At 44.6% G+C, this 22752-nt stretch overlaps 14 non-coding genes across 14 annotated transcripts; all 14 read left to right on the top strand.

Moving 5' to 3' along the window:
- Positions 1-4697: 4697 nt before the first annotated feature.
- Positions 4698-4887, top strand: LOC141239916 (U2 spliceosomal RNA). The gene has a single exon (XR_012305260.1). It is a non-coding gene; the product is annotated as a U2 spliceosomal RNA (small nuclear RNA).
- Positions 4888-6002: 1115 nt separating this feature from the next.
- LOC141239651 (U2 spliceosomal RNA) lies at positions 6003-6193 on the top strand. Its single transcript, XR_012305006.1, has one exon. It is a non-coding gene; the product is annotated as a U2 spliceosomal RNA (small nuclear RNA).
- A 1115-nt stretch (positions 6194-7308) lies between these two features.
- On the top strand, positions 7309-7499 carry LOC141239650 (U2 spliceosomal RNA). The gene has a single exon (XR_012305005.1). It is a non-coding gene; the product is annotated as a U2 spliceosomal RNA (small nuclear RNA).
- Positions 7500-8614: 1115 nt separating this feature from the next.
- On the top strand, positions 8615-8805 carry LOC141239649 (U2 spliceosomal RNA). The gene has a single exon (XR_012305004.1). It is a non-coding gene; the product is annotated as a U2 spliceosomal RNA (small nuclear RNA).
- Positions 8806-9920: 1115 nt separating this feature from the next.
- LOC141239648 (U2 spliceosomal RNA) lies at positions 9921-10111 on the top strand. The gene has a single exon (XR_012305003.1). It is a non-coding gene; the product is annotated as a U2 spliceosomal RNA (small nuclear RNA).
- A 1115-nt stretch (positions 10112-11226) lies between these two features.
- On the top strand, positions 11227-11417 carry LOC141239647 (U2 spliceosomal RNA). The gene has a single exon (XR_012305002.1). It is a non-coding gene; the product is annotated as a U2 spliceosomal RNA (small nuclear RNA).
- Positions 11418-12532: 1115 nt separating this feature from the next.
- Positions 12533-12723, top strand: LOC141239646 (U2 spliceosomal RNA). Its single transcript, XR_012305001.1, has one exon. It is a non-coding gene; the product is annotated as a U2 spliceosomal RNA (small nuclear RNA).
- Positions 12724-13838: 1115 nt separating this feature from the next.
- On the top strand, positions 13839-14029 carry LOC141239645 (U2 spliceosomal RNA). Its single transcript, XR_012305000.1, has one exon. It is a non-coding gene; the product is annotated as a U2 spliceosomal RNA (small nuclear RNA).
- Positions 14030-15144: 1115 nt separating this feature from the next.
- LOC141239644 (U2 spliceosomal RNA) lies at positions 15145-15335 on the top strand. Its single transcript, XR_012304999.1, has one exon. It is a non-coding gene; the product is annotated as a U2 spliceosomal RNA (small nuclear RNA).
- A 1115-nt stretch (positions 15336-16450) lies between these two features.
- LOC141239643 (U2 spliceosomal RNA) lies at positions 16451-16641 on the top strand. Its single transcript, XR_012304998.1, has one exon. It is a non-coding gene; the product is annotated as a U2 spliceosomal RNA (small nuclear RNA).
- Positions 16642-17756: 1115 nt separating this feature from the next.
- On the top strand, positions 17757-17947 carry LOC141239641 (U2 spliceosomal RNA). Its single transcript, XR_012304996.1, has one exon. It is a non-coding gene; the product is annotated as a U2 spliceosomal RNA (small nuclear RNA).
- A 1115-nt stretch (positions 17948-19062) lies between these two features.
- Positions 19063-19253, top strand: LOC141239640 (U2 spliceosomal RNA). Its single transcript, XR_012304995.1, has one exon. It is a non-coding gene; the product is annotated as a U2 spliceosomal RNA (small nuclear RNA).
- Positions 19254-20368: 1115 nt separating this feature from the next.
- Positions 20369-20559, top strand: LOC141239639 (U2 spliceosomal RNA). The gene has a single exon (XR_012304994.1). It is a non-coding gene; the product is annotated as a U2 spliceosomal RNA (small nuclear RNA).
- Positions 20560-21674: 1115 nt separating this feature from the next.
- On the top strand, positions 21675-21865 carry LOC141239638 (U2 spliceosomal RNA). The gene has a single exon (XR_012304993.1). It is a non-coding gene; the product is annotated as a U2 spliceosomal RNA (small nuclear RNA).
- Positions 21866-22752: the final 887 nt, after the last annotated feature.

Genomic DNA, 22752 nt, shown 5'->3' with positions numbered 1-22752 from the left:
TTTCGGCGGGAAGACATATTCTGCTTCCAGGACAACGAGTACAAGGGGACATACACCATCACCTTCAAGAGCCAGGGATGCTGTCAGCAACTCGTACAAAAGGTAAACGAGAAAAACTACTTAGATGAATTGGATGGACTAACCTTTTGTCTCTTGTATGCTTATGACGAGATCCCCATCGTGGTGCATTTCCCGAACCCCTTTGCGGAAGCTGCAGACATCTCGACCTACCTTACCCGCTATTGTGATGATCTGAGATACCTGGGTACTGTGAAGAACGCGGTAGGCTTCTGGTGCGGCAAGAGAAGGTATATGGCCCGTCTAAAGAGGGACCTTAGTGGAGTGGGAGGAATGCTACACCCTCCCTCTACCTTCGTAATCGGTAAGAGCAGAGGCTACTTATTTTATCCTGGAATGCCAGTATGTTGCAGGAACTGTGGACAAATGGGTCATACCCAAACGTCCTGCACGGGCAGGAAAGTAGACCGCTGCAATAATTGCAGCTGTTATGGACATTTAATGAAGGACTGTCCCGCTGGGAGGAAATGTAATCTCTGCGGTGAGGCGGGGCACATGTTCCGAGGATGCCCCAACAGGACCAGGACCAGGACCTACGCAGAAGCTGCATCTTCTGAAGCTGAGCCGATGCGCCCACCGGTCTTCACTGGCAGGCCGGCGTCGGAGGGCGGTTCGAAGGGCGAGAAGGCTGGGATGGAGCAGGGAGCCGGAGGCCCCTCTGGGGCGGCACCTGCATCAAAGTCCCTTAACGATGGGCGGACCTCGCATGGACCGGAGCGGGGGGGTCCTCCTTCTGGGAGGGTATCCTCCGTATCGATGGTTGCCGATACCGATCCTGTTGGGCTGGAGGGTGGTGCCCCTGTGCGGTTGGCTACAGGGGACCACGCAGCGATGGCCTCGGGATCTTCCAGGGCGATTAGCCAGCCAGATGAGGGGGCTTTGCTTCTAGGTGGCGAACATCAGAAAATCTGTGTTGCTGATCTTGTCCTGATGGACCAGTCTCCCCCCCTGGAGGAGGTGGAGGAAGAGGAGGACTGCACCAGTGACCTAGTGGAGTCTGCCCCGAAAAAGAGACGGAATGTCGAAGCCCCAGCGTCTCCTGGAATGTGGCTGGGAACCGTGACCTACGAGGGGGCAACCGCCGGCTCACAGAATATCGAGTCGTTTGGGTCCTCTAGCCCGGATGTCCTGGAGCAATTTGATATACAGGGCTTTGAGTCAGGTGTCCTCATGGAAGATCCACCACCCTGACCTATGAATGCCCACATTAAGACTTGTCTCACTGAATGTGAGGTCATTAAAGAGCCCAGTTCGTAGGGCTGCTCTATTCAAGTATTTAGAAACCACTGACTTTGACATATGTTTATTACAGGAATGCGGGATACAACATGCACTAAATTATAATGATATCAAGACAGATTGGAGACTGGGGCCCTCCATCTGGTCTGGCTCCAATGACAACAAGTCAGCGGGGGTGGGCTTCCTCTGTCGTGGGAGAAATATTACTATAAATGCTGTCACAGAAATAGTACCAGGCAGAGTGGTTTTAGTGCATTTTAAATTTAATGGTTTTACCCTACGTGTAATGAATATTTATGCTCCCCCTGATAAGCAAGAGAGAATTAATTTATTTGGGATATTGCCATTGTACTGTACTGGGTCATCTCCCCTGATCGTAGGGGGTGATTTTAATTGTCTTTGTGCTAGTGAACAACGAGCAGGGGGTGACCCTTTACGCAAATTGGATAAGTCATGTCATCTATTGAAAGATTTTATAACTGATTTTAAATTATGCGATGCGTGGAGGTCACTCCTGCCGACGGACCCTGGTTATACGTGGTCCGGAAGAGGGGTGTCCTCCAGGATCGATTTTATTTTCCTATCAGATGATTTTAACCCTGTTAAATGTGTTTTAACATCAAATATATTTTCTGACCATAAGGGCTTGGAGGTGCATCTAGAATACCGGGATGAACAGAGGGTCAACAGGGGCCTCTGACGTCTAAGTACTTACCTGCTGGAGGACCCTCTGATTCGACAAGACTTTGGTAAAGCCTATCAAGCCTGGCGACGACAAAAACCTTCTGATGCCCCTATGGTAACCTGGTGGGAAAATTTGAAAAAAAAAGTCAGAATGTTTTTTATAAAAGCAGGGAGACGTAAAGCTAGAGAGAAAAAAAGATGTTTTAGTGATCTTAACACCAAACTACAAACACTTTTTAAATTCAAAGAGCTAGGGGTGGAGGTGGGAGATGATATTGCTAGCCTAAAAACTGAAATTCAGAACTGCATAGACACAAAGGGGAAAGAGATTATTTTTAACTCTAGAGTGCAGCACTTGGAGGAGGGGGAGAAGTGCTCTCGCTTCTTCTTCAAAAAAGTCATGGATAAAAGAGAAGTGATCACAAATCTAGAGGGTGAAACATCTATGCAGGGAATGTTGAATGCTACTTTTAACTTTTATAAGCATCTTTTTAGTAAAAAGTGTATAGATGAGTCCTTTTTATCAGATGCTCTTAATGATCTCGATTTTAAGTTAAATTTTACAGACCAGGAGTTTTTAGAACGCGATATTGTTTTAGAGGAATTATTTTATGTTTTTAAAAGTTTCTCTAAGGGTAAAGCACCTGGGTGTGACGGACTACCTGTAGAATTTTACCTTACTTTTTGGGACATTTTAAAAGAGGACCTTTTTATGCTTTTTAAAGAAGTTTTTATTTGTGAACAGTTGCCATTTTCGTGGAGGAGAGGAGTGGTGTCTTTGATATATAAAAAAGGTGACCGCAGTACTCTAGCGAATTGGAGACCCATAACTCTCCTAAATGTTGATTACAAGGTACTTGCTAAGGTGGTTGCAGACCGGCTCAGGAGTGTCATTGCCAAACTAATCCAGCCTGAGCAGGTTTGTAGTGTACCAGGCAGAAGTATTTCAGAGGTTTTAAACGTATTAAGGGATGTAATTTGGTATTCCAGAGACCGGGGTCAAAATGTAGCTCTTTTAGCCCTAGATTTTGAAAAAGCTTTCGATAGAGTCTCTCATAGATTTCTTTTTAGAGTTTTAAAAAGAATGGGTATCCCTAATATGCTTTTAAATTGTATTAAGATTTTATATAAAAATTGTTTTAGTCAAATTTCTCTTAATGGCTTTTTAACAGATGGAGTTCCCCTTGAGTCCGGAGTGAAGCAGGGATGCCCCTTGTCGCCCATCCTGTTCATCTGCGCCATGGAGCCCCTGCTGAGCGCAATAAGGAAAGACAAAGTGATTAGAGGGGTTCCTGTTCCAGGCGGAGGTGGCAGTGATGTGAGAGTCTTTGGCTACATGGATGACGTGACGGTTGTGTGCGTGGACCCTGCTTCCCTCCGGAGGGCGGTGTTGCGCATTGATTTTTTTTCCCAGGCATCCGGTTTTAAACTTAATTTAAATAAATCTGAATGTCTGACTTTGGGATCCTGGGACACCGCCCAACTCCCGCAGCTCACTATAAAACGAGACAATGTAAAAATTCTTGGAGTTGTTTTTAACGAGGAGAATGTGGGAACTCAAAGCTGGGAGAATGTCATAGAAAAAATGTCAAAGAAAATATCATTTTGGGGTTTGAGGTCCCTAACAATGGAGGGGAAAATTTTAATTATAAAATCAGTGTTGTTACCCCTCATACTGTATATAGCTATGGTGTACCCCCCCTCTGATGTTTTAATTAAAAAAATGACTAGGATGATCTTTATGTTTTTATGGAACTCCAAAATGGAAAAATTAAGGCGAGAAATAATGAGGAAGAATAAAATGAACGGCGGAAGGGATGTCCCCGATTTACATATTTATTTGTATTTAAATTATTTCTGCTTTTGTTTCAAACATTTTAATGGTAATAGTGCGCTAAGTTATTTTTTAAAATATACTTGTGGGATGATTTTTAAAAGATGGTTTAAGTTGTCGTTGAATTCCCCTGTTTTACTATGCCCCCCCAAACACCAAGCAATCTTAGAAAAGACTGTTCGATTTTATAGCCTTGGTGATTTTAATATGGACATTTTTAAAGACCGCAAGAAGCTTTTATCTTTTCTGAGGAGGAATGAAGATGTGACCCCCATAGTAAATTTCTCAGAAGAGAGATCGAAGCAAGTTTGGAAGAATGTCTTCGGGAAATTCTTAGCAAATGGACATAAGGACATCGCATGGATAGTGGTCCACCAGTGCCTCCCCACCAGAGAGTTTCAACACAGGAGAGGCCTGGTGGCCAGAGCCAAATGCCCTAGAGACTCATGTGTTAATGACGAAACCACCTTGCACCTTATGTGGAATTGCCCATTTGCACAGGAACTTTGGCACAAAGTTGGGATTCTTTTAAAATGGACTTGCGGTTTAAGAGATTTTAACCATGAATATGTTTTATATGGCCTTTTTAAATGTCCGACCCCTCAACAGTATTGTATATGTTGGTGTATGATTAACTGTTTTAAAGACGCCCTTTGGAAGGCACGCAATATTTTACTTTTTAAACGTGATGCTATTTCTGTGAAGGATTGTCTTAAAATTGCTTTTAGCCAGATGTATATTTATTACTTGAGGGATGTCAAATGTATTGGGAGGAGGGATGCTAATCGTATATGGGGTTTTTATGGGTGGAATTCTGTGTTTTAATAATGTACTGTTTGTGTTGTTGTTTTGATTGTAAACCATCTTTTACGCACTTAATAAATTATGTTGAAACCTGATCTGTTCTTATCAGTTTAATATCTGATACGTCCCCTATCTGGGGACCATATATTAAATGGATTTTTAGAACAGGGAGATGGAAAAAGAGCTTGCTCTGTCCACTCCACGCATTGACCTGGTATTGCAGTATCTCCAGGACCGGTGCACCCCTTCTTTAATGCAGTTTCTAAAATCAGAAAGAATTGAATTCAATGTTTTTTGTTCATTTTGCTTGTTTGTCGGATTTTGGGATGGACTCTTTGGCTTTGCTTTTCTTCTCCTCATTGGATTTTTCATGTTCAAAGTTGCAGAAGCCAGATTACAAGCTCATTTTGGTTCAACTTCAGCAACTGTGCATTGCATTGCCATGTAATGTGATGCAATGCTATCTTTCTAGCTCTCCCTTTTTACTTCCTTTTGGATAAACAGACATATTAGGCAAGCATTTTGGAGCTTTCACCTAAATAAATACAGGTGGTGAGATAAGCTGCACAATATAATTGACCTTTCAGTATATTGTTGCACACACACCATCTATTTAGCAAATGCCCTTGTTATCAACAGCAGCCTTTTAAACTCACCTGAGCTAACAGGTATGTGCGCTGGTTACTCTGCTGCGCTTAAAATTTCTTTTTTGGTTTGCTACAATGCCTTTTCTGAAACGTTGTCTCCTTCTGCTGGAACACTGACTTCTTTCATTTAATGCCTGCAGACTATAAAAGAGAACCCAACCCAAAAAGTTTGGTTGATTAGTCTGTGGCATTCTGTTAAACTGTTGCTTATGGCGGTCTCTGTGAGCTTCTCAGCGACATTCAGCCAGCCAGGTATCCTGCCTGCAGTAGATGGAATGTGGCAATGGAACGCTGGCTGCGCGTGTCATAATAGGCTCTGAGCCTTTATATACCTGTGCACAGCAGCAGCCACCTTCAGTCTGCTGCTGGACAGCCAGCAGCAGCAGCAGCAGGAGAGGTATGTAATCAGGAGCCCTCCTGCTAAGGGTAGACAGCTGCTCGTTCCACCCCACCCCCCGACTTAATTGGTTCTCCTCCCTTCCAACGGTGTTGAGGCGGGTGGGAACAGCAGGGGGTGAAGGTGCTGTGTTTAAAGAGGTGGAGTTATGCAGATCTAAAACGCGTGGATTGCAGCAGCAGCAAGCCGAAAAGTGCAGGCATGTAAGGGATCTAGAGGTTGACAACATGTCTTCTTAACGGGAGTCCAGGAGCTCATCTCCACAAATGGACTTTTCAGGATCCTTGGGTGGCTCCGTAGTTTGAAACCAATTCTGGTTATCGCTTCTCGGCCTTTTGGCTAAGATCAAGTGTAGTATCTGTTCTTATCAGTTTAATATCTGATACGTCCCCTATCTGGGGACCATATATTAAATGGATTTTTAGAACAGGGAGATGGAAAAAGAGCTTGCTCTGTCCACTCCACGCATTGACCTGGTATTGCAGTATCTCCAGGACCGGTGCACCCCTTCTTTAATGCAGTTTCTAAAATCAGAAAGAATTGAATTCAATGTTTTTTGTTCATTTTGCTTGTTTGTCGGATTTGGGGATGGACTCTTTGGCTTTGCTTTTCCTCTCCTCATTGGATTTTTCATGTTCAAAGTTGCAGAAGCCAGATTACAAGCTCATTTTGGTTCAACTTCAGCAACTGTGCATTGCATTGCCATGTAATGTGATGCAATGCTATCTTTCTAGCTCTCCCTTTTTACTTCCTTTTGGATAAACAGACATATTAGGCAAGCATTTTGGAGCTTTCACCTAAATAACTACAGGTGGTGAGATAAGCTGCACAATATAATTGACCTTTCAGTATATTGTTGCACACACACCATCTATTTAGCAAATGCCCTTGTTATCAACAGCAGCCTTTTAAACTCACCTGAGCTAACAGGTATGTGCGCTGGTTACTCTGCTGCGCTTAAAATTTCTTTTTTGGTTTGCTACAATGCCTTTTCTGAAACGTTGTCTCCTTCTGCTGGAACACTGACTTCTTTCATTTAATGCCTGCAGACTATAAAAGAGAACCCAACCCAAAAAGTTTGGTTGATTAGTCTGTGGCATTCTGTTAAACTGTTGCTTATGGCGGTCTCTGTGAGCTTCTCAGCGACATTCAGCCAGCCAGGTATCCTGCCTGCAGTAGATGGAATGTGGCAATGGAACGCTGGCTGCGCGTGTCATAATAGGCTCTGAGCCTTTATATACCTGTGCACAGCAGCAGCCACCTTCAGTCTGCTGCTGGACAGCCAGCAGCAGCAGCAGCAGGAGAGGTATGTAATCAGGAGCCCTCCTGCTAAGGGTAGACAGCTGCTCGTTCCACCCCACCCCCCGCCTTAATTGGTTCTCCTCCCTTCCAACGGTGTTGAGGCGGGTGGGAACAGCAGGGGGTGAAGGTGCTGTGTTTAAAGAGGTGGAGTTATGCAGATCTAAAACGCGTGGATTGCAGCAGCAGCAAGCCGAAAAGTGCAGGCATGTAAGGGATCTAGAGGTTGACAACATGTCTTCTTAACGGGAGTCCAGGAGCTCATCTCCACAAATGGACTTTTCAGGATCCTTGGGTGGCTCCGTAGTTTGAAACCAATTCTGGTTATCGCTTCTCGGCCTTTTGGCTAAGATCAAGTGTAGTATCTGTTCTTATCAGTTTAATATCTGATACGTCCCCTATCTGGGGACCATATATTAAATGGATTTTTAGAACAGGGAGATGGAAAAAGAGCTTGCTCTGTCCACTCCACGCATTGACCTGGTATTGCAGTATCTCCAGGACCGGTGCACCCCTTCTTTAATGCAGTTTCTAAAATCAGAAAGAATTGAATTCAATGTTTTTTGTTCATTTTGCTTGTTTGTCGGATTTTGGGATGGACTCTTTGGCTTTGCTTTTCTTCTCCTCATTGGATTTTTCATGTTCAAAGTTGCAGAAGCCAGATTACAAGCTCATTTTGGTTCAACTTCAGTAACTGTGCATTGCATTGCCATGTAATGTGATGCAATGCTATCTTTCTAGCTCTCCCTTTTTACTTCCTTTTGGATAAACAGACATATTAGGCAAGCATTTTGGAGCTTTCACCTAAATAACTACAGGTGGTGAGATAAGCTGCACAATATAATTGACCTTTCAGTATATTGTTGCACACACACCATCTATTTAGCAAATGCCCTTGTTATCAACAGCAGCCTTTTAAACTCACCTGAGCTAACAGGTATGTGCGCTGGTTACTCTGCTGCGCTTAAAATTTCTTTTTTGGTTTGCTACAATGCCTTTTCTGAAACGTTGTCTCCTTCTGCTGGAACACTGACTTCTTTCATTTAATGCCTGCAGACTATAAAAGAGAACCCAACCCAAAAAGTTTGGTTGATTAGTCTGTGGCATTCTGTTAAACTGTTGCTTATGGCGGTCTCTGTGAGCTTCTCAGCGACATTCAGCCAGCCAGGTATCCTGCCTGCAGTAGATGGAATGTGGCAATGGAACGCTGGCTGCGCGTGTCATAATAGGCTCTGAGCCTTTATATACCTGTGCACAGCAGCAGCCACCTTCAGTCTGCTGCTGGACAGCCAGCAGCAGCAGCAGCAGGAGAGGTATGTAATCAGGAGCCCTCCTGCTAAGGGTAGACAGCTGCTCGTTCCACCCCACCCCCCGCCTTAATTGGTTCTCCTCCCTTCCAATGGTGTTGAGGCGGGTGGGAACAGCAGGGGGTGAAGGTGCTGTGTTTAAAGAGGTGGAGTTATGCAGATCTAAAACGCGTGGATTGCAGCAGCAGCAAGCCGAAAAGTGCAGGCATGTAAGGGATCTAGAGGTTGACAACATGTCTTCTTAACGGGAGTCCAGGAGCTCATCTCCACAAATGGACTTTTCAGGATCCTTGGGTGGCTCCGTAGTTTGAAACCAATTCTGGTTATCGCTTCTCGGCCTTTTGGCTAAGATCAAGTGTAGTATCTGTTCTTATCAGTTTAATATCTGATACGTCCCCTATCTGGGGACCATATATTAAATGGATTTTTAGAACAGGGAGATGGAAAAAGAGCTTGCTCTGTCCACTCCACGCATTGACCTGGTATTGCAGTATCTCCAGGACCGGTGCACCCCTTCTTTAATGCAGTTTCTAAAATCAGAAAGAATTGAATTCAATGTTTTTTGTTCATTTTGCTTGTTTGTCGGATTTTGGGATGGACTCTTTGGCTTTGCTTTTCTTCTCCTCATTGGATTTTTCATGTTCAAAGTTGCAGAAGCCAGATTACAAGCTCATTTTGGTTCAACTTCAGCAACTGTGCATTGCATTGCCATGTAATGTGATGCAATGCTATCTTTCTAGCTCTCCCTTTTTACTTCCTTTTGGATAAACAGACATATTAGGCAAGCATTTTGGAGCTTTCACCTAAATAACTACAGGTGGTGAGATAAGCTGCACAATATAATTGACCTTTCAGTATATTGTTGCACACACACCATCTATTTAGCAAATGCCCTTGTTATCAACAGCAGCCTTTTAAACTCACCTGAGCTAACAGGTATGTGCGCTGGTTACTCTGCTGCGCTTAAAATTTCTTTTTTGGTTTGCTACAATGCCTTTTCTGAAACGTTGTCTCCTTCTGCTGGAACACTGACTTCTTTCATTTAATGCCTGCAGACTATAAAAGAGAACCCAACCCAAAAAGTTTGGTTGATTAGTCTGTGGCATTCTGTTAAACTGTTGCTTATGGCGGTCTCTGTGAGCTTCTCAGCGACATTCAGCCAGCCAGGTATCCTGCCTGCAGTAGATGGAATGTGGCAATGGAACGCTGGCTGCGCGTGTCATAATAGGCTCTGAGCCTTTATATACCTGTGCACAGCAGCAGCCACCTTCAGTCTGCTGCTGGACAGCCAGCAGCAGCAGCAGCAGGAGAGGTATGTAATCAGGAGCCCTCCTGCTAAGGGTAGACAGCTGCTCGTTCCACCCCACCCCCCGCCTTAATTGGTTCTCCTCCCTTCCAACGGTGTTGAGGCGGGTGGGAACAGCAGGGGGTGAAGGTGCTGTGTTTAAAGAGGTGGAGTTATGCAGATCTAAAACGCGTGGATTGCAGCAGCAGCAAGCCGAAAAGTGCAGGCATGTAAGGGATCTAGAGGTTGACAACATGTCTTCTTAACGGGAGTCCAGGAGCTCATCTCCACAAATGGACTTTTCAGGATCCTTGGGTGGCTCCGTAGTTTGAAACCAATTCTGGTTATCGCTTCTCGGCCTTTTGGCTAAGATCAAGTGTAGTATCTGTTCTTATCAGTTTAATATCTGATACGTCCCCTATCTGGGGACCATATATTAAATGGATTTTTAGAACAGGGAGATGGAAAAAGAGCTTGCTCTGTCCACTCCACGCATTGACCTGGTATTGCAGTATCTCCAGGACCGGTGCACCCCTTCTTTAATGCAGTTTCTAAAATCAGAAAGAATTGAATTCAATGTTTTTTGTTCATTTTGCTTGTTTGTCGGATTTTGGGATGGACTCTTTGGCTTTGCTTTTCTTCTCCTCATTGGATTTTTCATGTTCAAAGTTGCAGAAGCCAGATTACAAGCTCATTTTGGTTCAACTTCAGCAACTGTGCATTGCATTGCCATGTAATGTGATGCAATGCTATCTTTCTAGCTCTCCCTTTTTACTTCCTTTTGGATAAACAGACATATTAGGCAAGTATTTTGGAGCTTTCACCTAAATAACTACAGGTGGTGAGATAAGCTGCACAATATAATTGACCTTTCAGTATATTGTTGCACACACACCATCTATTTAGCAAATGCCCTTGTTATCAACAGCAGCCTTTTAAACTCACCTGAGCTAACAGGTATGTGCGCTGGTTACTCTGCTGCGCTTAAAATTTCTTTTTTGGTTTGCTACAATGCCTTTTCTGAAACGTTGTCTCCTTCTGCTGGAACACTGACTTCTTTCATTTAATGCCTGCAGACTATAAAAGAGAACCCAACCCAAAAAGTTTGGTTGATTAGTCTGTGGCATTTTGTTAAACTGTTGCTTATGGCGGTCTCTGTGAGCTTCTCAGCGACATTCAGCCAGCCAGGTATCCTGCCTGCAGTAGATGGAATGTGGCAATGGAACGCTGGCTGCGCGTGTCATAATAGGCTCTGAGCCTTTATATACCTGTGCACAGCAGCAGCCACCTTCAGTCTGCTGCTGGACAGCCAGCAGCAGCAGCAGCAGGAGAGGTATGTAATCAGGAGCCCTCCTGCTAAGGGTAGACAGCTGCTCGTTCCACCCCACCCCCCGCCTTAATTGGTTCTCCTCCCTTCCAACGGTGTTGAGGCGGGTGGGAACAGCAGGGGGTGAAGGTGCTGTGTTTAAAGAGGTGGAGTTATGCAGATCTAAAACGCGTGGATTGCAGCAGCAGCAAGCCGAAAAGTGCAGGCATGTAAGGGATCTAGAGGTTGACAACATGTCTTCTTAACGGGAGTCCAGGAGCTCATCTCCACAAATGGACTTTTCAGGATCCTTGGGTGGCTCCGTAGTTTGAAACCAATTCTGGTTATCGCTTCTCGGCCTTTTGGCTAAGATCAAGTGTAGTATCTGTTCTTATCAGTTTAATATCTGATACGTCCCCTATCTGGGGACCATATATTAAATGGATTTTTAGAACAGGGAGATGGAAAAAGAGCTTGCTCTGTCCACTCCACGCATTGACCTGGTATTGCAGTATCTCCAGGACCGGTGCACCCCTTCTTTAATGCAGTTTCTAAAATCAGAAAGAATTGAATTCAATGTTTTTTGTTCATTTTGCTTGTTTGTCGGATTTTGGGATGGACTCTTTGGCTTTGCTTTTCTTCTCCTCATTGGATTTTTCATGTTCAAAATTGCAGAAGCCAGATTACAAGCTCATTTTGGTTCAACTTCAGCAACTGTGCATTGCATTGCCATGTAATGTGATGCAATGCTATCTTTCTAGCTCTCCCTTTTTACTTCCTTTTGGATAAACAGACATATTAGGCAAGCATTTTGGAGCTTTCACCTAAATAACTACAGGTGGTGAGATAAGCTGCACAATATAATTGACCTTTCAGTATATTGTTGCACACACACCATCTATTTAGCAAATGCCCTTGTTATCAACAGCAGCCTTTTAAACTCACCTGAGCTAACAGGTATGTGCGCTGGTTACTCTGCTGCGCTTAAAATTTCTTTTTTGGTTTGCTACAATGCCTTTTCTGAAACATTGTCTCCTTCTGCTGGAACACTGACTTCTTTCATTTAATGCCTGCAGACTATAAAAGAGAACCCAACCCAAAAAGTTTGGTTGATTAGTCTGTGGCATTCTGTTAAACTGTTGCTTATGGCGGTCTCTGTGAGCTTCTCAGCGACATTCAGCCAGCCAGGTATCCTGCCTGCAGTAGATGGAATGTGGCAATGGAACGCTGGCTGCGCGTGTCATAATAGGCTCTGAGCCTTTATATACCTGTGCACAGCAGCAGCCACCTTCAGTCTGCTGCTGGACAGCCAGCAGCAGCAGCAGCAGGAGAGGTATGTAATCAGGAGCCCTCCTGCTAAGGGTAGACAGCTGCTCGTTCCACCCCACCCCCCGCCTTAATTGGTTCTCCTCCCTTCCAACGGTGTTGAGGCGGGTGGGAACAGCAGGGGGTGAAGGTGCTGTGTTTAAAGAGGTGGAGTTATGCAGATCTAAAACGCGTGGATTGCAGCAGCAGCAAGCCGAAAAGTGCAGGCATGTAAGGGATCTAGAGGTTGATAACATGTCTTCTTAACGGGAGTCCAGGAGCTCATCTCCACAAATGGACTTTTCAGGATCCTTGGGTGGCTCCGTAGTTTGAAACCAATTCTGGTTATCGCTTCTCGGCCTTTTGGCTAAGATCAAGTGTAGTATCTGTTCTTATCAGTTTAATATCTGATACGTCCCCTATCTGGGGACCATATATTAAATGGATTTTTAGAACAGGGAGATGGAAAAAGAGCTTGCTCTGTCCACTCCACGCATTGACCTGGTATTGCAGTATCTCCAGGACCGGTGCACCCCTTCTTTAATGCAGTTTCTAAAATCAGAAAGAATTGAATTCAATGTTTTTTGTTCATTTTGCTTGTTTGTCGGATTTTGGGATGGACTCTTTGGCTTTGCTTTTCTTCTCCTCATTGGATTTTTCATGTTCAAAGTTGCAGAAGCCAGATTACAAGCTCATTTTGGTTCAACTTCAGCAACTGTGCATTGCATTGCCATGTAATGTGATGCAATGCTATCTTTCTAGCTCTCCCTTTTTACTTCCTTTTGGATAAACAGACATATTAGGCAAGCATTTTGGAGCTTTCACCTAAATAACTACAGGTGGTGAGATAAGCTGCACAATATAATTGACCTTTCAGTATATTGTTGCACACACACCATCTATTTAGCAAATGCCCTTGTTATCAACAGCAGCCTTTTAAACTCACCTGAGCTAACAGGTATGTGCGCTGGTTACTCTGCTGCGCTTAAAATTTCTTTTTTGGTTTGCTACAATGCCTTTTCTGAAACGTTGTCTCCTTCTGCTGGAACACTGACTTCTTTCATTTAATGCCTGCAGACTATAAAAGAGAACCCAACCCAAAAAGTTTGGTTGATTAGTCTGTGGCATTCTGTTAAACTGTTGCTTATGGCGGTCTCTGTGAGCTTCTCAGCGACATTCAGCCAGCCAGGTATCCTGCCTGCAGTAGATGGAATGTGGCAATGGAACGCTGGCTGCGCGTGTCATAATAGGCTCTGAGCCTTTATATACCTGTGCACAGCAGCAGCCACCTTCAGTCTGCTGCTGGACAGCCAGCAGCAGCAGCAGCAGGAGAGGTATGTAATCAGGAGCCCTCCTGCTAAGGGTAGACAGCTGCTCGTTCCACCCCACCCCCCGCCTTAATTGGTTCTCCTCCCTTCCAACGGTGTTGAGGCGGGTGGGAACAGCAGGGGGTGAAGGTGCTGTGTTTAAAGAGGTGGAGTTATGCAGATCTAAAACGCGTGGATTGCAGCAGCAGCAAGCCGAAAAGTGCAGGCATGTAAGGGATCTAGAGGTTGACAACATGTCTTCTTAACGGGAGTCCAGGAGCTCATCTCCACAAATGGACTTTTCAGGATCCTTGGGTGGCTCCGTAGTTTGAAACCAATTCTGGTTATCGCTTCTCGGCCTTTTGGCTAAGATCAAGTGTAGTATCTGTTCTTATCAGTTTAATATCTGATACGTCCCCTATCTGGGGACCATATATTAAATGGATTTTTAGAACAGGGAGATGGAAAAAGAGCTTGCTCTGTCCACTCCACGCATTGACCTGGTATTGCAGTATCTCCAGGACCGGTGCACCCCTTCTTTAATGCAGTTTCTAAAATCAGAAAGAATTGAATTCAATGTTTTTTGTTCATTTTGCTTGTTTGTCGGATTTTGGGATGGACTCTTTGGCTTTGCTTTTCTTCTCCTCATTGGATTTTTCATGTTCAAAGTTGCAGAAGCCAGATTACAAGCTCATTTTGGTTCAACTTCAGCAACTGTGCATTGCATTGCCATGTAATGTGATGCAATGCTATCTTTCTAGCTCTCCCTTTTTACTTCCTTTTGGATAAACAGACATATTAGGCAAGCATTTTGGAGCTTTCACCTAAATAACTACAGGTGGTGAGATAAGCTGCACAATATAATTGACCTTTCAGTATATTGTTGCACACACACCATCTATTTAGCAAATGCCCTTGTTATCAACAGCAGCCTTTTAAACTCACCTGAGCTAACAGGTATGTGCGCTGGTTACTCTGCTGCGCTTAAAATTTCTTTTTTGGTTTGCTACAATGCCTTTTCTGAAACGTTGTCTCCTTCTGCTGGAACACTGACTTCTTTCATTTAATGCCTGCAGACTATAAAAGAGAACCCAACCCAAAAAGTTTGGTTGATTAGTCTGTGGCATTCTGTTAAACTGTTGCTTATGGCGGTCTCTGTGAGCTTCTCAGCGACATTCAGCCAGCCAGGTATCCTGCCTGCAGTAGATGGAATGTGGCAATGGAACGCTGGCTGCGCGTGTCATAATAGGCTCTGAGCCTTTATATACCTGTGCACAGCAGCAGCCACCTTCAGTCTGCTGCTGGACAGCCAGCAGCAGCAGCAGCAGGAGAGGTATGTAATCAGGAGCCCTCCTGCTAAGGGTAGACAGCTGCTCGTTCCACCCCACCCCCCGCCTTAATTGGTTCTCCTCCCTTCCAACGGTGTTGAGGCGGGTGGGAACAGCAGGGGGTGAAGGTGCTGTGTTTAAAGAGGTGGAGTTATGCAGATCTAAAACGCGTGGATTGCAGCAGCAGCAAGCCGAAAAGTGCAGGCATGTAAGGGATCTAGAGGTTGACAACATGTCTTCTTAACGGGAGTCCAGGAGCTCATCTCCACAAATGGACTTTTCAGGATCCTTGGGTGGCTCCGTAGTTTGAAACCAATTCTGGTTATCGCTTCTCGGCCTTTTGGCTAAGATCAAGTGTAGTATCTGTTCTTATCAGTTTAATATCTGATACGTCCCCTATCTGGGGACCATATATTAAATGGATTTTTAGAACAGGGAGATGGAAAAAGAGCTTGCTCTGTCCACTCCACGCATTGACCTGGTATTGCAGTATCTCCAGGACCGGTGCACCCCTTCTTTAATGCAGTTTCTAAAATCAGAAAGAATTGAATTCAATGTTTTTTGTTCATTTTGCTTGTTTGTCGGATTTTGGGATGGACTCTTTGGCTTTGCTTTTCTTCTCCTCATTGGATTTTTCATGTTCAAAGTTGCAGAAGCCAGATTACAAGCTCATTTTGGTTCAACTTCAGCAACTGTGCATTGCATTGCCATGTAATGTGATGCAATGCTATCTTTCTAGCTCTCCCTTTTTACTTCCTTTTGGATAAACAGACATATTAGGCAAGCATTTTGGAGCTTTCACCTAAATAACTACAGGTGGTGAGATAAGCTGCCCAATATAATTGACCTTTCAGTATATTGTTGCACACACACCATCTATTTAGCAAATGCCCTTGTTATCAACAGCAGCCTTTTAAACTCACCTGAGCTAACAGGTATGTGCGCTGGTTACTCTGCTGCGCTTAAAATTTCTTTTTTGGTTTGCTACAATGCCTTTTCTGAAACGTTGTCTCCTTCTGCTGGAACACTGACTTCTTTCATTTAATGCCTGCAGACTATAAAAGAGAACCCAACCCAAAAAGTTTGGTTGATTAGTCTGTGGCATTCTGTTAAACTGTTGCTTATGGCGGTCTCTGTGAGCTTCTCAGCGACATTCAGCCAGCCAGGTATCCTGCCTGCAGTAGATGGAATGTGGCAATGGAACGCTGGCTGCGCGTGTCATAATAGGCTCTGAGCCTTTATATACCTGTGCACAGCAGCAGCCACCTTCAGTCTGCTGCTGGACAGCCAGCAGCAGCAGCAGCAGGAGAGGTATGTAATCAGGAGCCCTCCTGCTAAGGGTAGACAGCTGCTCGTTCCACCCCACCCCCCGCCTTAATTGGTTCTCCTCCCTTCCAACGGTGTTGAGGCGGGTGGGAACAGCAGGGGGTGAAGGTGCTGTGTTTAAAGAGGTGGAGTTATGCAGATCTAAAACGCGTGGATTGCAGCAGCAGCAAGCCGAAAAGTGCAGGCATGTAAGGGATCTAGAGGTTGACAACATGTCTTCTTAACGGGAGTCCAGGAGCTCATCTCCACAAATGGACTTTTCAGGATCCTTGGGTGGCTCCGTAGTTTGAAACCAATTCTGGTTATCGCTTCTCGGCCTTTTGGCTAAGATCAAGTGTAGTATCTGTTCTTATCAGTTTAATATCTGATACGTCCCCTATCTGGGGACCATATATTAAATGGATTTTTAGAACAGGGAGATGGAAAAAGAGCTTGCTCTGTCCACTCCACGCATTGACCTGGTATTGCAGTATCTCCAGGACCGGTGCACCCCTTCTTTAATGCAGTTTCTAAAATCAGAAAGAATTGAATTCAATGTTTTTTGTTCATTTTGCTTGTTTGTCGGATTTTGGGATGGACTCTTTGGCTTTGCTTTTCTTCTCCTCATTGGATTTTTCATGTTCAAAGTTGCAGAAGCCAGATTACAAGCTCATTTTGGTTCAACTTCAGCAACTGTGCATTGCATTGCCATGTAATGTGATGCAATGCTATCTTTCTAGCTCTCCCTTTTTACTTCCTTTTGGATAAACAGACATATTAGGCAAGCATTTTGGAGCTTTCACCTAAATAACTACAGGTGGTGAGATAAGCTGCCCAATATAATTGACCTTTCAGTATATTGTTGCACACACACCATCTATTTAGCAAATGCCCTTGTTATCAACAGCAGCCTTTTAAACTCACCTGAGCTAACAGGTATGTGCGCTGGTTACTCTGCTGCGCTTAAAATTTCTTTTTTGGTTTGCTACAATGCCTTTTCTGAAACGTTGTCTCCTTCTGCTGGAACACTGACTTCTTTCATTTAATGCCTGCAGACTATAAAAGAGAACCCAACCCAAAAAGTTTGGTTGATTAGTCTGTGGCATTCTGTTAAACTGTTGCTTATGGCGGTCTCTGTGAGCTTCTCAGCGACATTCAGCCAGCCAGGTATCCTGCCTGCAGTAGATGGAATGTGGCAATGGAACGCTGGCTGCGCGTGTCATAATAGGCTCTGAGCCTTTATATACCTGTGCACAGCAGCAGCCACCTTCAGTCTGCTGCTGGACAGCCAGCAGCAGCAGCAGCAGGAGAGGTATGTAATCAGGAGCCCTCCTGCTAAGGGTAGACAGCTGCTCGTTCCACCCCACCCCCCGCCTTAATTGGTTCTCCTCCCTTCCAACGGTGTTGAGGCGGGTGGGAACAGCAGGGGGTGAAGGTGCTGTGTTTAAAGAGGTGGAGTTATGCAGATCTAAAACGCGTGGATTGCAGCAGCAGCAAGCCGAAAAGTGCAGGCATGTAAGGGATCTAGAGGTTGACAACATGTCTTCTTAACGGGAGTCCAGGAGCTCATCTCCACAAATGGACTTTTCAGGATCCTTGGGTGGCTCCGTAGTTTGAAACCAATTCTGGTTATCGCTTCTCGGCCTTTTGGCTAAGATCAAGTGTAGTATCTGTTCTTATCAGTTTAATATCTGATACGTCCCCTATCTGGGGACCATATATTAAATGGATTTTTAGAACAGGGAGATGGAAAAAGAGCTTGCTCTGTCCACTCCACGCATTGACCTGGTATTGCAGTATCTCCAGGACCGGTGCACCCCTTCTTTAATGCAGTTTCTAAAATCAGAAAGAATTGAATTCAATGTTTTTTGTTCATTTTGCTTGTTTGTCGGATTTTGGGATGGACTCTTTGGCTTTTCTTTTCTTCTCCTCATTGGATTTTTCATGTTCAAAGTTGCAGAAGCCAGATTACAAGCTCATTTTGGTTCAACTTCAGCAACTGTGCATTGCATTGCCATGTAATGTGATGCAATGCTATCTTTCTAGCTCTCCCTTTTTACTTCCTTTTGGATAAACAGACATATTAGGCAAGCATTTTGGAGCTTTCACCTAAATAACTACAGGTGGTGAGATAAGCTGCACAATATAATTGACCTTTCAGTATATTGTTGCACACACACCATCTATTTAGCAAATGCCCTTGTTATCAACAGCAGCCTTTTAAACTCACCTGAGCTAACAGGTATGTGCGCTGGTTACTCTGCTGCGCTTAAAATTTCTTTTTTGGTTTGCTACAATGCCTTTTCTGAAACGTTGTCTCCTTCTGCTGGAACACTGACTTCTTTCATTTAATGCCTGCAGACTATAAAAGAGAACCCAACCCAAAAAGTTTGGTTGATTAGTCTGTGGCATTCTGTTAAACTGTTGCTTATGGCGGTCTCTGTGAGCTTCTCAGCGATATTCAGCCAGCCAGGTATCCTGCCTGCAGTAGATGGAATGTGGCAATGGAACGCTGGCTGCGCGTGTCATAATAGGCTCTGAGCCTTTATATACCTGTGCACAGCAGCAGCCACCTTCAGTCTGCTGCTGGACAGCCAGCAGCAGCAGCAGCAGGAGAGGTATGTAATCAGGAGCCCTCCTGCTAAGGGTAGACAGCTGCTCGTTCCACCCCACCCCCCGCCTTAATTGGTTCTCCTCCCTTCCAACGGTGTTGAGGCGGGTGGGAACAGCAGGGGGTGAAGGTGCTGTGTTTAAAGAGGTGGAGTTATGCAGATCTAAAACGCGTGGATTGCAGCAGCAGCAAGCCGAAAAGTGCAGGCATGTAAGGGATCTAGAGGTTGACAACATGTCTTCTTAACGGGAGTCCAGGAGCTCATCTCCACAAATGGACTTTTCAGGATCCTTGGGTGGCTCCGTAGTTTGAAACCAATTCTGGTTATCGCTTCTCGGCCTTTTGGCTAAGATCAAGTGTAGTATCTGTTCTTATCAGTTTAATATCTGATACGTCCCCTATCTGGGGACCATATATTAAATGGATTTTTAGAACAGGGAGATGGAAAAAGAGCTTGCTCTGTCCACTCCACGCATTGACCTGGTATTGCAGTATCTCCAGGACCGGTGCACCCCTTCTTTAATGCAGTTTCTAAAATCAGAAAGAATTGAATTCAATGTTTTTTGTTCATTTTGCTTGTTTGTCGGATTTTGGGATGGACTCTTTGGCTTTGCTTTTCTTCTCCTCATTGGATTTTTCATGTTCAAAGTTGCAGAAGCCAGATTACAAGCTCATTTTGGTTCAACTTCAGCAACTGTGCATTGCATTGCCATGTAATGTGATGCAATGCTATCTTTCTAGCTCTCCCTTTTTACTTCCTTTTGGATAAACAGACATATTAGGCAAGCATTTTGGAGCTTTCACCTAAATAACTACAGGTGGTGAGATAAGCTGCACAATATAATTGACCTTTCAGTATATTGTTGCACACACACCATCTATTTAGCAAATGCCCTTGTTATCAACAGCAGCCTTTTAAACTCACCTGAGCTAACAGGTATGTGCGCTGGTTACTCTGCTGCGCTTAAAATTTCTTTTTTGGTTTGCTACAATGCCTTTTCTGAAACGTTGTCTCCTTCTGCTGGAACACTGACTTCTTTCATTTAATGCCTGCAGACTATAAAAGAGAACCCAACCCAAAAAGTTTGGTTGATTAGTCTGTGGCATTCTGTTAAACTGTTGCTTATGGCGGTCTCTGTGAGCTTCTCAGCGACATTCAGCCAGCCAGGTATCCTGCCTGCAGTAGATGGAATGTGGCAATGGAACGCTGGCTGCGCGTGTCATAATAGGCTCTGAGCCTTTATATACCTGTGCACAGCAGCAGCCACCTTCAGTCTGCTGCTGGACAGCCAGCAGCAGCAGCAGCAGGAGAGGTATGTAATCAGGAGCCCTCCTGCTAAGGGTAGACAGCTGCTCGTTCCACCCCACCCCCCGCCTTAATTGGTTCTCCTCCCTTCCAACGGTGTTGAGGCGGGTGGGAACAGCAGGGGGTGAAGGTGCTGTGTTTAAAGAGGTGGAGTTATGCAGATCTAAAACGCGTGGATTGCAGCAGCAGCAAGCCGAAAAGTGCAGGCATGTAAGGGATCTAGAGGTTGACAACATGTCTTCTTAACGGGAGTCCAGGAGCTCATCTCCACAAATGGACTTTTCAGGATCCTTGGGTGGCTCCGTAGTTTGAAACCAATTCTGGTTATCGCTTCTCGGCCTTTTGGCTAAGATCAAGTGTAGTATCTGTTCTTATCAGTTTAATATCTGATACGTCCCCTATCTGGGGACCATATATTAAATGGATTTTTAGAACAGGGAGATGGAAAAAGAGCTTGCTCTGTCCACTCCACGCATTGACCTGGTATTGCAGTATCTCCAGGACCGGTGCACCCCTTCTTTAATGCAGTTTCTAAAATCAGAAAGAATTGAATTCAATGTTTTTTGTTCATTTTGCTTGTTTGTCGGATTTTGGGATGGACTCTTTGGCTTTGCTTTTCTTCTCCTCATTGGATTTTTCATGTTCAAAGTTGCAGAAGCCAGATTACAAGCTCATTTTGGTTCAACTTCAGCAACTGTGCATTGCATTGCCATGTAATGTGATGCAATGCTATCTTTCTAGCTCTCCCTTTTTACTTCCTTTTGGATAAACAGACATATTAGGCAAGCATTTTGGAGCTTTCACCTAAATAACTACAGGTGGTGAGATAAGCTGCCCAATATAATTGACCTTTCAGTATATTGTTGCACACACACCATCTATTTAGCAAATGCCCTTGTTATCAACAGCAGCCTTTTAAACTCACCTGAGCTAACAGGTATGTGCGCTGGTTACTCTGCTGCGCTTAAAATTTCTTTTTTGGTTTGCTACAATGCCTTTTCTGAAACGTTGTCTCCTTCTGCTGGAACACTGACTTCTTTCATTTAATGCCTGCAGACTATAAAAGAGAACCCAACCCAAAAAGTTTGGTTGATTAGTCTGTGGCATTCTGTTAAACTGTTGCTTATGGCGGTCTCTGTGAGCTTCTCAGCGACATTCAGCCAGCCAGGTATCCTGCCTGCAGTAGATGGAATGTGGCAATGGAACGCTGGCTGCGCGTGTCATAATAGGCTCTGAGCCTTTATATACCTGTGCACAGCAGCAGCCACCTTCAGTCTGCTGCTGGACAGCCAGCAGCAGCAGCAGCAGGAGAGGTATGTAATCAGGAGCCCTCCTGCTAAGGGTAGACAGCTGCTCGTTCCACCCCACCCCCCGCCTTAATTGGTTCTCCTCCCTTCCAACGGTGTTGAGGCGGGTGGGAACAGCAGGGGGTGAAGGTGCTGTGTTTAAAGAGGTGGAGTTATGCAGATCTAAAACGCGTGGATTGCAGCAGCAGCAAGCCGAAAAGTGCAGGCATGTAAGGGATCTAGAGGTTGACAACATGTCTTCTTAACGGGAGTCCAGGAGCTCATCTCCACAAATGGACTTTTCAGGATCCTTGGGTGGCTCCGTAGTTTGAAACCAATTCTGGTTATCGCTTCTCGGCCTTTTGGCTAAGATCAAGTGTAGTATCTGTTCTTATCAGTTTAATATCTGATACGTCCCCTATCTGGGGACCATATATTAAATGGATTTTTAGAACAGGGAGATGGAAAAAGAGCTTGCTCTGTCCACTCCACGCATTGACCTGGTATTGCAGTATCTCCAGGACCGGTGCACCCCTTCTTTAATGCAGTTTCTAAAATCAGAAAGAATTGAATTCAATGTTTTTTGTTCATTTTGCTTGTTTGTCGGATTTTGGGATGGACTCTTTGGCTTTGCTTTTCTTCTCCTCATTGGATTTTTCATGTTCAAAGTTGCAGAAGCCAGATTACAAGCTCATTTTGGTTCAACTTCAGCAACTGTGCATTGCATTGCCATGTAATGTGATGCAATGCTATCTTTCTAGCTCTCCCTTTTTACATCCTTTTGGATAAACAGACATATTAGGCAAGCATTTTGGAGCTTTCACCTAAATAACTACAGGTGGTGAGATAAGCTGCACAATATAATTGACCTTTCAGTATATTGTTGCACACACACCATCTATTTAGCAAATGCCCTTGTTATCAACAGCAGCCTTTTAAACTCACCTGAGCTAACAGGTATGTGCGCTGGTTACTCTGCTGCGCTTAAAATTTCTTTTTTGGTTTGCTACAATGCCTTTTCTGAAACGTTGTCTCCTTCTGCTGGAACACTGACTTCTTTCATTTAATGCCTGCAGACTATAAAAGAGAACCCAACCCAAAAAGTTTGGTTGATTAGTCTGTGGCATTCTGTTAAACTGTTGCTTATGGCGGTCTCTGTGAGCTTCTCAGCGACATTCAGCCAGCCAGGTATCCTGCCTGCAGTAGATGGAATGTGGCAATGGAACGCTGGCTGCGCGTGTCATAATAGGCTCTGAGCCTTTATATACCTGTGCACAGCAGCAGCCACCTTCAGTCTGCTGCTGGACAGCCAGCAGCAGCAGCAGCAGGAGAGGTATGTAATCAGGAGCCCTCCTGCTAAGGGTAGACAGCTGCTCGTTCCACCCCACCCCCCGCCTTAATTGGTTCTCCTCCCTTCCAACGGT

The sequence above is a fragment of the Phyllobates terribilis genome, unplaced genomic scaffold, assembly GCF_046119375.1.
Source record: "Phyllobates terribilis strain yellow unplaced genomic scaffold, ASM4611937v1 Scaffold_779__1_contigs__length_684578, whole genome shotgun sequence".
In the NCBI taxonomy this organism is placed as follows: domain Eukaryota; kingdom Metazoa; phylum Chordata; class Amphibia; order Anura; family Dendrobatidae; genus Phyllobates; species Phyllobates terribilis.
The sequence above is the reverse complement of the archived record's forward strand: the minus strand, read 5'-3'. Positions and strand labels throughout refer to the sequence as shown.